General features: G+C 43.9%; 1 protein-coding gene across 5 annotated transcripts in view; it reads left to right on the forward strand.

Moving 5' to 3' along the window:
- FAM219A (family with sequence similarity 219 member A) overlaps positions 1-14,036 on the forward strand; it is a 54,198-nt gene that overhangs the window by 869 nt on the left and 39,293 nt on the right. The window lies entirely within an intron of this gene.

Below are 14,036 nucleotides of genomic sequence, written 5' to 3' on the forward strand. Positions count from 1 at the left end.
CAGGGGGTCAGTGCAGGGCGTTGGGAGCCTCTTCTTTTCCGGAGAGGAGCCCAGGTAGACTGGGTTGAGGGAGTGAGTGGCTGTGCCGTGGAGAATCAGAGGCGTGCATGAGAGCGCTCTGGAACCGCCAGGAGAGGAGGTGGGGCCAGGCAGGAGCCGCCGGTGCCCACCGACTCAGAAGAGCCCCCATCCTTTCTAGGCCTACGTGCTTGCCCTAGTCGGCCAGGACGCGGATCCTGCCGCTTGTCCGTGGTCCCCGAGGCAAGGGAGGAATGATGTCATCGCTGCCGGCGCGGAGGGGATGGAAGGGGGAGGACTACGCGGGTGCAAGGGAGGCCAGGCCTAAGGGAGACCATACCTGCAGGCCCGGAGCTACTTGATTGATGGGTTTGCCCAGCCGCAAGGTGGGCGATGGCTAAGGCCCAACCATGTGATACCCAGATGGGAGAAAGAAAGCAGGAGGGCCCAGGTTGTTTAGACTCTTTCCCCAGTCGGAGCAGGCCTGGAACCTGAAGGTGTGGATGTCCGGTTCTCTGAGCGCTGCTCTAGTGGAGTTCAGCTCTGAAAGTACTGAAGCTCCAGTGCTCCCTAGGTGTCCTTCTTCTGTCCATGTTAGGTGGTAGGGCCAGGAGCAGCTTCTAAAATCATGAGGCCTGCAGCCTCCTGGCTGGCATTTGTACTTTGTGGCTTCTTGGGCAAATTAGCTAAGCAATACAGTAGCCAGCATGGGTTGTGTCAGGGACCAGTGAGTATCTCTTTACCAGGTTTTTGGGGATGGAAGGGCGAATCACTAATGCTCACCTAGCCAAAGGTAAATGACTCTTCTCCCCTTTTTATGATTACCTAGAGAGCTCTAGAAATCAAAATACAGACATTTTATGGAAGTGCACATTATTAAAAAAAAGGAGCGCACTACTGTAGGACTTTTTTTCTAGCAGGATGCTGTTGTTGGATTACTTGAGAGTCATAAAATTCTGTAGACAAATCTGTCTTGTGAGCTTGAAGAAGGGCTTTGGGCTGGGTTCAGAGAACTGTCCTGTCTGGTTTCTCCATCCAGCCAACCGGACTTGTCACACTAGATAACCCTTTCAGTTCCAAACAGTTCATCAAGAACCTAAAGAGAGGGTGAGTGTGAGTCAGGAGAAGAAGGCATAGGAGTTGGTTTTTGTCTCCGCTGTGGGATTCCTGCAAAAGGGGGCAACAACTGGCCAAGGAAGAGGGAGAAGGATCAGGGCCCTCAGGGCTCTCACTTGTCCTCTGTGCCTTTGTTATTACCTTAAGTTCTTTCTAGTGACTTGGCTGGGTAGAGGACTTCTGAGCTGCTCCTGGTCTGTGTACCCCTGAAGTAGAGATGCTTGTGGTGAGAAGACTCTTATCAGAACAGCCGTGGCTGCCATCAGCCCTTTCCCCAAGGGCTAAAGTAGCCCTGGTCTGCTGGTCTGCAAGGCTATCTTTGTTAAAGTTGAGGGAAAAGGGTTTTTTTGTTTTTGTTTTTTTTTTTTTATTGTTGCTTACATTGTATTATGTAGTACAGTTTTATAGGCGCTGGGGATTCCCCCCACCCCTCCCACACCCCTCCCTCCATAGTGGATTCCTCCACCTTGCCTACCTTTTTTTTTTTAAGATTAATTTATTTTTATTAGAAAGTCAGGTTTACAGACAGAAGGAGAGACAGAAAGATCTTCCATATGCTGGTTCACTCCCTAAGTGGCCACAATGGCTGGAGTTGAGCTGTTCCAAAGCCAGGAGCCTCTTTTGGGTCTCCCACGTGGGTGCAGGGTCCCAAGGCTCTGGGCCATCCTCTGCTGCTTTCCCAGGCCACCAACAGGGAGCTGGAGGGGAAGTGGAGCAGCCAGGATACAAAGTGGCACCCAAATGGGATCCCAGTGCTTGGAGGTGGAAGTTTAGCCAATTGTGCCATCATGCTGGGCCCTATCCTGCTTCTTGTCCTCTGTCCCTAGGTTGCAGTCTAGATACACCCCCCAAAACTGCTTAAACGTCTTGCATATTGTTAAGATCAGGGACTTAAGAGATGAAGAAGGCATATCATAGAGGAGAAGGACAGGAAAAAAGAGCAAGATAGCTCTTTATCTCCCTCACTTTCCTTTCCAAAGAATGTCAGCAGAGACCTGATACTTTCAGTTCAGGGAAATGATTCACCAAATGATTTTTGAGCATCTGTTCTGTGCAGACTTTCTACCCTTGTCCTTAGAAGCGCACTGGTTAGCACCACAGGCACAGATATGGTCCTGCCCTAGAGCACAGAGTCCAGCAAAAATTGTTTCTCTTGCTCTTTGCCTCAGTGGGGGCAGAGGGAGGGCTGCCTCCTTCAGCCTCTAAGGAAGCAGACATGCTAGCATCAGCACTATTGCCCACTTTAGGACCAAGGTTTCATTTTGTTTTTTAGATTTATTTATTTGTTATTTTTATTTGAGAGGCAGATTTTACAGAGAGAAGGGTCTTTTCATCTGATGGTTCATTCCCCAAATGGCTAGGACTTGAGCCGTTCACTGCTGCCTTCCCAGATCATAAGTAGGGAGCTGGATGGGAAGTGGAGCTGCTAGGATATGAACCAGTTCCGGCACCACAGCAGAGGCTCAGCCCACTATGGATCAAGTTGTATGGATAGATAGAGGCCTGTCATTTGGGCCTCATCATCAAATAACCCTCTCCTATACCTGATGGTGGGAAGAACCCAAAGGACAGTCCACACTTGAAAATATAAGCTCTAAGAGAGCATTCTTCTTCTTATTATTATTATTATTAATCTTTACTTGAAACAAAACTTAAAAGAGGTCCAAGGGAGTGGCAGGAGCTGAGTGAGGAGGCGCAGCCAGGAGAAATGGGTGTTTCCAAGGTGCTAATTTAAGCCCTGCTTCTCAGCCAGTGGGAGGAAGAGGAAGAGATCCCTGCCTTGTTGCTGCTGCTGATGCTGTCACAGCTGCATGGAGCCTCCGCTCTGGAGTGGGAGTTTGCCTGAGGAGAGTGGCTATCCTGCTTTCCCCCATCATACCAATTATTTAATTGGCCTGGCTGCATCTCAGCAGCTGAACCAAACCTGAACGTGTCCCTGAGAGCTCCCCAGGGTCTCTTTCCTGTCTCCTTATCAAAGGAAGGAGAACTCCTCTGGAAGAGTTATTCCCAGCGCTCCATTCTTGCCTGTTGGGTCTAGGCAATCCTGAATGTTTCTGAGCTCAAATTCTCCTAAAGAAACTATCAGCAAAGGGTGCACTTTATGTGTTGACTCTGTGTATGATCCATACATTTCACTGCTCTAGGGAAGCTCATAGCTGCCGAAGGCTCTGGTAGCAGTTGGGATGTGTTTAGACTATTGCATGTATGAGTAACAGGGATAGGCTCTCTACCACTATTGTCTGTCTGCTTGGCTGGTGGGTATAGACACACAGTCTGTCTTTTCTTCAGCTGCAATCGGAGAGCAAAAGGTTTGCTGCAAGAAAAACAAATGAAGCTTTTAAGCACTTAATTGGCAACACTCTGCCTCTTGTGCTGTTAGAGGCCAAAGAGAGTTAAAAATGGCATATGGCAACAGATGGGGTCTCAGCACACTTGAGAGAAGTGCTAGTCTGGCCTTACTGATCACAGATTATCCATTAACTGATTTTGTTTACTTCGTAATCATTTGCTGTGCATCTACTCACGTCCAGGTACTGTAAGTATATAGAAACAAAAGGAACTCTCTTCCAGTAGATAGCCAGGAGAAGGATGGGATCAAATAATTACTAGAATGGTTTTAGATGTGTCAGAAAAGTGTATACATCAGTGGAGGGTGTTACTGAGAAAAAGTGATATCTTCCTTGGGAGAAATTGAGGCATGCCAAGGTTTGGCTGCTTGTACTACGCAAGATTGGAAAGAAGTTTTACTCCTAGATTCTGACATAGGGCTGATATAGGACTGGTCAATGAGTGGGCCAAAGCAGCTTCTGAAAGTGGCAGAGAGCAATAAAGATACGGAGTAACTACCATAGAAATTGGCCTACATGGACTCTGTGGTCTGAGTACCTTTAGGGTGCTCCTTGTAGTCAAATGACTTCAATATAGTGTGGATTCTCCCATGGGTCCATGCGGCTTGTAAGCCAGTGGTATTTCTCAGGCTCCTGGAGAGAGGATGCCATTCTCTCACTTTCTGTTTTACAAATGGAAGATCAGGTTTGCTCAGGCCTTCAGCTCTTCACTACTCACTCACCTGCTCATCTAGCAGATACGGTGTAAGAAATCACTCTATGCTAAATATTGTACTGGTCTTGGTAATGTGAAACCTTACTCCAGAGCTACAGAAATCTGGAATAAGCTGAGTTACTGCAGGGTAAGAGAAGCAAGAACTAGGTCCTGTATGGCCAGAAGGAGACAAGAGGATGACTAATCAAGTGGTCAGGGAAGGCTTCACAGAAGAGACATTGCTGCACTGGCTCTCAGAGGAAGATTGAAAATTTATAGACTGGTCAAAATGAGGCAAAGGAGATAATTCCAGACAAAGAGCATGGGAGAAGAAACAAAAGGATTCAGTTGGGATGGCTGGAAATTAAGGAAATAGTACGGGGCCCTGGAGCGGTGGCGCAAATGGTTAAAGGTCCTCGCCTTGCACGCCCGGGATCCCATATGGGCACCGGTTCTAATCCCGGCAGCCCCGCTTCCCTTCCAGCTCCCTGCCTGTGGCCTGGGAAAGCAGTCGAGGACAGCCCAAAGCCTTGGGACCCTGCACCCGCGTGGGAGACCCGGAAGAGGCTCCTGGCTTCGGATCGGCATAGTATCGGCCTGTTGCGCTCACTTGGGGAGTGAATCATCGGACGGAAGATCTTCCTCTCTGTCTCTCCTCTCTGTATATCCGCCTTTCCAATGAAAAAATAATAAAAATAAATCTTTAAAAAAAAAAGGAAATAGTACGATCATATTTGACTTTGGTTGTCACGTTATGGTGACTAGGGGATTGGGGAAAGTGAGATTAGACATTGGAAGATTAACACAGAAGTGGATACAGTAATCTAGGCAAGGATAATGAAGGCCTCCACTAAAGCAGAAGTGGAGGAGGGGAAGCTAGAAACAGATACTAGTAAAGTGGAACAGGCAGGAAATGGTATAATGTCTGCTTGATTAAGAGATGGAGAATCAAGGATGTCATCCAGCAACATCTGGATGGAAGAGGGGAACATCATAAGACTTTAGAAACACATGTACCTGTTAGTCTCAAAGTCTGCTGCTTATGACAGAGGAGATGCTTTTCTTTTGCCCTACTACTGAACCTGTATTCTTACAGTATTAGGGAACCCAGGAGTCCTAGAAAGTCAAAAGTCAGAATGGCATTAGCCATACACTTTCAAAAGGGCTGCTGAGAAATGCGCCACTTCTCAGCGAATGCCTTCTACCTGCTTCCTGCTTTGATGAATATACCAGAATTTGAGGCAACAAGGAGCCATAGTAAGTTTTTATTGTTGTTTCCTGCAGCACTTGGATGAAAGAAAAATAAAATTTCTTGTTGTCTGAGTGTTTTATGTTGTAGTTTCTGATCTGGTCTTTGCCAGCTGATCAAGCTATGGATTTTATTTCTGACTGACTGACTAGCTAGGTCCTTTCACTGATTTTTTTCTCTAGAAGGGATATGTGTGTTACTACATCATCTCCAAGTTAGAATGCAGAAAGAACATGCACCTTCCTTTACTTTTATCAACTCTAAATGCTGCACTTGGGGTAAAAGCCTGGGCACTGCTTCCTTCCAGAAAGGTGTTCCAAAGGAGCAGGCTTTTGGGGTGAAATCACTCGGAAATGCCTTTGTTTTACAGAGGCCCCTAATACACTCTCTGCAAATGCTTCATGGTAAGCTGGGGTTCAGGCTGACTCCCTCCCAGGCATCGGCTATCCGTTGCCCTGGACTTCCTAATAGTCCAGAATGAAAAAAAAAAAAGAGCATCAGCTTTCTTCTCTTGAACCTGATTAGCCTCAGGGACCGCGCCCCCCCTTCCCTTCTTACAAGGGCAGGCAGAGACATGGATCTGGAAAAGGATCATGGGAAGCAGTTTCTTGGGCTTAGCTGCTTGTGTTTTCCAACAGGCCTTGGGAGAAAAGGCACAGGGAGCCCAAGAGGAGGTGGGGGGAAAAGGAGAATCAGATTAGTACCTAGAGGTGCACCAGTTGATACCTAGATACCCAAAGGCGCTAGTTGAAGGAAGTAAGAGGTGTGGCTAGGCAGGGTCTCAAGTCATTGTTCCCTAAGGAAGGAGATTGGTGGGAAATCTGATTTTCTGTATCAGAGAAAGGAAGGAAGGAAGGCGACAGAGCTGAGAGCTGTTCTGGATCTGGCTGTGCTCTGGAGTTTACAAGCTACTGCATGACCCCAAGGCCTCTTTGGGACAGCTGAATGAACTCCTGGGCTGCAGGGGAGACTCTGCAGTGGAGAAAGTCAAATAGGGAGGCCTGGAGGGTCTGGCTCGGGGGAGAGGTGGACTCTAGCCATTTCTCTCAGGGTTTGACATTCTTAGGAACCAGTTGAAGCACTATGTACTTGTGTTTGTTGTTATTCAAAGATGTTAAATTCAGGATCAGACTGTTGTGATGATTGAGGATCCATTTCTTATTTCTGTGATAAAAGTGACTATAAGAGTGTGTGCATACTTAAGAAGGGATTTACAGCCCTAAGGAGTGTTTTGGTGACTATTCCAACCCAAGGCCACATGCAGGCATAAACAAGTCCAGCTACTTTTTCATTTTCACTTAATGTTTTACTACCTGCCTGGTTATGCCTGTTTTGGATACCAGATGCTTGGCTGTCATAAACAAAGTCCTCTCCATCTATTCAGAGCAATAATAGCTCAAGGGGTACTTTTGCTAAAGTTTATTAGCTATACACAAACTATGGAGTAAGAACCATATATAGTCTATAATATGCCTAAATATAATTATGTAAATCTATAAATTATTTATAGTTTCCATATTAATTCCCAATTTTATCCTTTTAAAGGAGTTATAGGATGTAAGTTATAAGGATATAACTCCTTTATAACTTATAATGGTGAAGCCATTAGCCAAGCATGGTTTAGGTCAGGATTTCTTATATATATTATTGGAAACATTGATCCTTTGGGATATTTCATGGAGGGGAGGCTCCACAGATAAATTCCTTTGGGAAACACCATATACTGTATCCCATCATAGTGTCCAACAGCATGTTAAAAGACTGAGCAATCCTACTATAAAGAAACCTTTTCAATTAAGTTCAACTCAGTATTTCCCAAGCTTGTCTAGTTATAAAAATTTCTTTCATGTTACATATATCTCTTGACATCCAAAAAAACCATTGTATTTTGTGGAATACTCTTTGGGAGACTGTCTTACAAATTAGTCTTTGTTCTGATCCAGACTAAATTATATTTTTTCCAGTTCTTTTGAACCTCTTTTATAATCCCCTTCATTTTGTCCCATGCTAATCTCTAATGAGATGTTGCTGATTTGTTTCAGAGTCTGAACTTGTCATGAGGAGCAAGTTCTTAATGAACTTTGGCCAGATGCAGAAGCAAATATTAAATGCCTTATTTTTCTCATGGTATTTTATAAGTTTTACTTTTCTCATGAGCTTCTACCAAATATTGGGTTGGTACTTCTCTTTGATTTGACAGCTCTATGGAAGTATAATTCATATGTTGTATATTTTATTTAGTATTTTACCTTGAGTCTTGGAGTAGTTACCCCATAACCTAGTTCTATTTCTCTTTTTTAACTGCTCTTTGCATTTTGCCAAGCAGTAGAGAGAATACAAAATGTTGTAATCCACATATATTGTTATAAAGAAATCTAATCACAACTGGGAATTATTAATTTTTTTTACTTATTTATTTGAGAGACAGAGATATTTCATCTGTTGTTTTACTCCCCAAATGTCTGTAATGACTGTGGCTGAGCCAGGTCTGAGCCAGGTCAAAGCCAGGAGCTGGAACTCCATCTGGGTCTCTCATTTGAGTAACAGGAACCCAAACAATTGAGCTTTTACCTGCTACCTCCCAGGATATGCATTAATGGAAGCTAGAATCTTAAGTAGAGTTAGGACTCTAAGAAGTGATGTAGGCAACCAAACTGTTGCGGTAAACACCTACTCCTCAACTGGGATTTAAGATGAAAGATAGATTTAAAGCTTATAGAATGTCTCAATACTTTGTCTGCAGTATCATTGAATACCCTAACTATTCACAAAAGTCCAAGAGGCATTCTTGCAAAATCATTTTACACCTTCCTACTCCATAAGGCTACATAAAGCCTAGATGATAAGCAGGCTTCATCCCGTATACTAGTGTCCATTGGTCAGTAGCATCTGCCTGGAGCATCGGGTTAAAAAGAGTAATATAGTTGAATTTCTGTGTCTGACATGGTCCGTCTGTGTCTTCCATATTGAACTCAGGACATCTTGGCAGCCCTAAATCATCATGGTTATCTGGGTAAAGAAATTAGGAAAAGTACATTCTTGGGGATTTAGCCAGCTCAGCAATTTATTTCACAGAACAGCTGGAGTATTTTGTGTTGTTTTAAATGTTTATTTATTCTTATAAAATAAAGGCAGGGAGACACACATAGAGAGACAGAGACAAGGATATTCCATTTGCTGGTTCATACCCCATTTATCTACAACAGCCGGGGTTGGGCCAAGCTAAAGCCAGGAGCTTAGAATTCAATCTGCCTTTCTCACATGAGTGGCAGGAACCCAAGTGCTTGAACCATCACCTGTTGCCTTCCAAGATGCATTAGCAGGAAGCTAAGTCAGAAGCAAAGCAGCCAGGACTTGAGCCAGATACTCTAGTGTGAGATGCAGGCATTCCAAGTGGCAACTTACCTGTTGTGCCAAATGCCTGCCTCTGAGCTGAAAACTCATGATATGGCTCCTTAAAAAAATTAATGTAGAAAATTGATCTTTCCTACCCTGGTATTCATTTTTTGCATTATGAATTAATATAAAGCTAATAGTCCTTTGAAAATAAATGCGTTAGGTGAGATAGGGTAGCCATGATTCTGCTAAGTAGGTAAGAGAGAAGAGTCAGATTCAGAAAGAGATCTCATGAATATCATATGAGCAGTTGGCCATGCTTAAAATGAAACTGTAAGCCCTTGACCAAAGGAGCAAGAAGGACTATGCTGAGAAAAGGCTCTTGAGCCAGTAGTTACTGGAGATACTTTGCCCATCCAGGCTGAATTGACTATGTTGTCTTCCTTTTACTGTTTTCTTGAAGACTGGTTTCCAAATCTCTTGCTATGCTGGCAGATACTTTCAAGTTTCTCACACCTGTCCGTGTGATGTCACTAGCACAGATTACTGTGGGACTGCCACTGCCCATAATATTCCTAGTATATAGTTTTATTGTCACTTGAGATTTTATGATTCTATTTAATAGCTATGCCAGAGGTTAGATTGAGTTCAGAATGTTTATGAAATAGGGTGGCCCCTTGCTTTATCACTGTAAAATCAAGGCAAGAATCTGAAATCAGAGCTTGATCTAGGTTGGTGTCAGCATGGGTAAAGATCCACTGGGACTAATAAGATGATAATTTCATAGTTATTATCAACGGTATCCCATGTGTGTAACCTAACTCTAATTCTCAGGAAAGTAGCCGGCTGGGGAAGGTGGTGCATCAGGTTAACCTGTCACTTGGGATGCCTTCATCCCACATCTAAGTGCCTGAAATCAACTACCTATGTTTCTGATCTTTCTTCCTGCTCCTACACACCCTGAGAGGCTTCAGATGATGGCTCAAGTACTTGGGTCTCCGCCACCTACGTGAGAAATCGGAGCTAAATTTCAGATTCCTGCCTTCGTCCTGGCCCAGCCCCAACAGTTGTAGGCATTTGGAGAATGAATCTATGAATTGAAGATATCTCTGTCTTTCTATCTCTGTTATTCTACCTTTCAAATAATAAACTTTAAAAGAGAAAAATAGCTGGCTGACTTTAGCAGGAAAGAATTAAAATAGAAATCTAGGTTAGGCTGTGATTGGGTAGGCTAGAGTAGACCTTCAAAGACAGCTATTCTTTGTGTGGACAATAAATTTAATGTAAGCCCACACTGTATAACAATAGTATCCAGAAACGCTAATGTCCTGCTGGGCTGCATTCACAGAGGTATTGAGTTCAGATTCTAGGAGATCATAACTCAACTCTCCCCTGTTCTGTATCATTTAGACTATCTGAAGTCCTGCTTTCTATGATGATATCATAATTCGAGAGAGGGAGTGACTGGAATTATCAAAGGAGTCCAACTGTGAGAAAAGTTGGAAGATCCAAGGCTTTCAGCCAGAGAATAGACCCTCTCAGAGGAAAGATTTTACAGTTTTCACATGCCCAGAGGACTGAGGTTAGGAAAGGAAATAAAGTTCAACTTTGTGTTGCTAGTGGTTCCACGGGGAAGAGCCAGGACCAGTGTGTGGGAGTGTGTACATACTCTTGCCTCCCATTCTCTGTGATGGCATTCTTAGACTAGGCCATCAGCCAGGGCCCCTGGAACACACATCACTGTTTGCAAAATGTCTCCTTTAAAAAAAACAAACAAACAAAATAGGAGCTAAGAACAATATTGTAGTAATAAACACAACTCTAGTATGTATGTGTAAGATAAGTATGTTCAAAAAAATTCCATTGTGAAACTTAGTATGGACAGTTGTTTCCTAGTTTTCGATTAGTGTGTTTTTTAATTTTTCCACTATTTCAAGGGCTGTCAAAAAAATGCCATTTTCTTCATGCAACCCATTCTTTTTTTCAGTGAGACTTAAACTCTCTGCTTCTCTTCCCTGTGGCCCAAATCTGTTGTTTTTGTGTAAAGTTTATGGGTTCAGTTGTATTATTCTTAAATTCCCTTTTAAGGGGCACCAAGCCACCTTCAGACGTGGATTAGGAAAAATCTCTTCCCATTTGATAGATGTGCAGGCAGAACCCCAGAAAAGTAGACTACTTGTTCATTACTCTGCTGGAGGTTGGCACAGCCAAGACTGCAACCCAGGGATCCCGTGAAGTCTCTTTCACAACTTGGGTCCTAATTCTTTTGCACTGAGCTTGAACTGCTCCACTGGTTTTGAGGCGTCTGCACTCATCTTTTGCCCCTAACAGCTGATCATATTTTCTGCTATTCACGCCAACTTTCTTTTTAGTGGGTATAGCTACCTTCACCTCTTCTCATACCTTGAGGCCTCCTCTCTTATAAACACCCCTTCTTCAAGAAGGCCTCCCCGAATTCTCAGCCAATCTCAAAGCCTCTATTGCTTCCACAGTCTAACCTGATACTATAGTATTGTGATATAAAGTATTCATTTTAATGTGTTGTGAGTCTTGTCACCCAGCTCTCCTTTCATCTCTTTGGCAGATAACTTGTGCCTCCAGAACTTTTATTCTGGTGAAGAATAGACTTGGTTCTTGTGCAAGAGAGCTAAAGCAGAATATGGCTGGCCTCTTTAAGTATGAGTAAGAGTGGAGATAAAGTGATTCTTTGTGATTTATTTATGTATTTATTTAAAGATGTATTTATTTGTATTGGAAAGTCAGATTTACAGATAGGAGAGACAGAAAGAAAGATCCTCCATCCACTGGTTCACTCCCTAAGTAGCCATAATGGCTGGAGCTGAGCCAATCTGAAGCCAGGAGCCAGGAGCTTCTTCTGATCTCCCACACTAATGTAGAGTCCCAAGGCTCTGGGCCATCCTCTACTGCTTTTCCAGGCTACAAGTAGGGAGCTGGATGGAAAGTGGAACAGCTGGGACACACACTGGTGCTTAGCAAATGCAAGGCAAGGTCTTTAGTCACCAGGCTACTGTGCCAAGCCCTGTGTCTTATTTTCCTTTTTCTTTTTAAAATTTATTTTAAGGGCAGAGTTACAGTGAGAGGAGGAGAGCCACGTGGAAGAGGTGAGGGTTAGAGAGAGAAGGGAAGAACAACAGAGGGAAGAGAGATAGATCTTCTACCTATTAGTGCACTCCCCAAATGGCCACAACAGCCAGAGGTGGGCCAGGCCAAAACCAGGAGCTTGGAGGTTCTTCCAGGTGTCCCATGTGGATGTAAAGCCCCAGGCATTTGAGGCATCTTCTGCCTTCTTAGGCACATTAGCAGGGAGCTGAATGGGAAGTGAAGCAGCCTGGTGTTGAACTGGTGCCTGTATGGAATGCTGGAATTGCAGAAAGAGGCTTAACTTCCTATGCCACAATACCAGCCCTGAAGAGATGACTCTGAAGAGGAAAGTTGAGCAGGTGGGATTTGGCGGGTGGACAGCAAGAACGGGGGAGTTGTGAGAACTTAATGGAATACAGAGATTGGGGCATACTATGTTCATTATTTCGTAGACATATTTGAAGCATCTGCTGTATACCAGGCACTGTGCTAGACACAAGACTACAATGATGAATAAGGCAGACATAATTCCTTACATGTATAAGCTGAGAGTCTAGTGGGAGAGACAGATACTAACCAAATAAAGCACACAACAAAATTATGATTAAAAATCATTAACAAGTGATAGAAAAGACAAGAACAAGGTGGCATGAGAGGGAGTCATAAATTGTGCTTTCATATTTAATTAAAGATGTCAGGTAAGCTTTCTGTGAGTAATTCATGCTTGAGCTCAGACCACAGAATGAGAAGGGCCTTTTGTGCTCTGACAAAGAGTGGCTTGCTTCGTGCTCCCCAGGGTGCAGGAGCTGCTAGCTGAATCAGTGGTCTGATTCCCTCACTGTTTGACCTTTCTGCATCCTCTTCATTAGCAGCATTAGGTAGATTTTCAGCACGGAAGGCCAATCCAATCCCTCTCCTGTTGGTAACAGAGTTGATAACTGTGCTGCCAGCTTTGTTGTTGGGCTGGAGAAGCTATTAATAGAGTTCTGATCTTTAATATTTAATGAGAACAAAACTTAGCTCTGCTGATGAAAAGCTCCTACCTGAGTCTTTTAACACTGTATGCTCACACTCATCCTCCTGGAGATTAAAAAAATATATATGTCTGGAAATCTTAGAGGGAGAGAAGAGGGCTAGTCTGGATGTCCTATTCTTGGTATATCAGGTGTGGAATTCACATTCCACTTACCATGAAAAACAAGTGCTACCAGTCATTCTGTCAGCTGGCAGACCCGCCCATGGCAGTAAGGCCAGTAGCCACAATGGCATGTAGGCTGCAACAGCTGGTAAGACAGGCCTCCACTGAGACACCTGTGAATCCTGAAGCTGTTCCTTAAGGATTTTCAGCTCTCCGAAAGTCCACTCTGCTCTCAGCTGGCATGCTGCTGCCAGCCTTGGCTTGGAGAAGATCAGAAACTCAGAGAAAGGCCAGGTGAGGGTAATTTTGTAGGGAAGCTGTGGTGGCTAGGGATTTGGGGGAGCAGAGGGAGAATAATGTGAAGTCAGGGAGGGAACTCAAACCAGGAGAGTGATGTTTAAGGTAACAAACTCTGTTACCAAAGGAAACCAGTCAGAAACCAAGATTAGACCACCTGTCAGCCTCCCTGACAACTTGCCAATATAACCTCATTTTTCACCTCCTTCACTTTCCAGCAGAGAGGCATTCTCTGGAAACTCCCACAAGAAGAATTGATTTGAGTGTCCTTGTGGTGGAGACATCAGGATGAGCTGGTGAAGGGTACAGGCCTCATGGCTTTCTGTGTGTAGTGCTGGTAGGAAATCAGCTGAATACATTCAACTATCATATTTGCCATGATATCTTGCCAACCTCCTACCCTCTTTCACACTATTTGTAAAATCAATAAGATGTATGTGTGAAAATGATCTTAAATTACTGTATCATTTCTTGCCTGAAGGTTGATCATGATAAAAGAGTTGATGAAAGAGTCCTTGGCCTCCTTGACAGGGCTTGGTAGAATGGAACTTTCCTGAAGAGCCTCCCATCCCCTAATGATGATGGTGGAGGGTGTCCTACTGCTATTTCAGTTTCTGAAAGTCAACTTTAAGGCTCAAGAAACATTTAGAAAGGTCTCTTCTCATCAATTGGCTGAAACAAGAGGCATTTCTGCTAAAACAAGAGGCATTTCTACTCTGCTGATTTCATATTTTTAAA

This window comes from Ochotona curzoniae, unplaced genomic scaffold (assembly GCF_017591425.1).
Source record: "Ochotona curzoniae isolate NIBS_2020 unplaced genomic scaffold, NIBS_Ocur_1.0 scaffold_3208, whole genome shotgun sequence".
Taxonomy (NCBI): Eukaryota; Metazoa; Chordata; class Mammalia; order Lagomorpha; family Ochotonidae; genus Ochotona; species Ochotona curzoniae.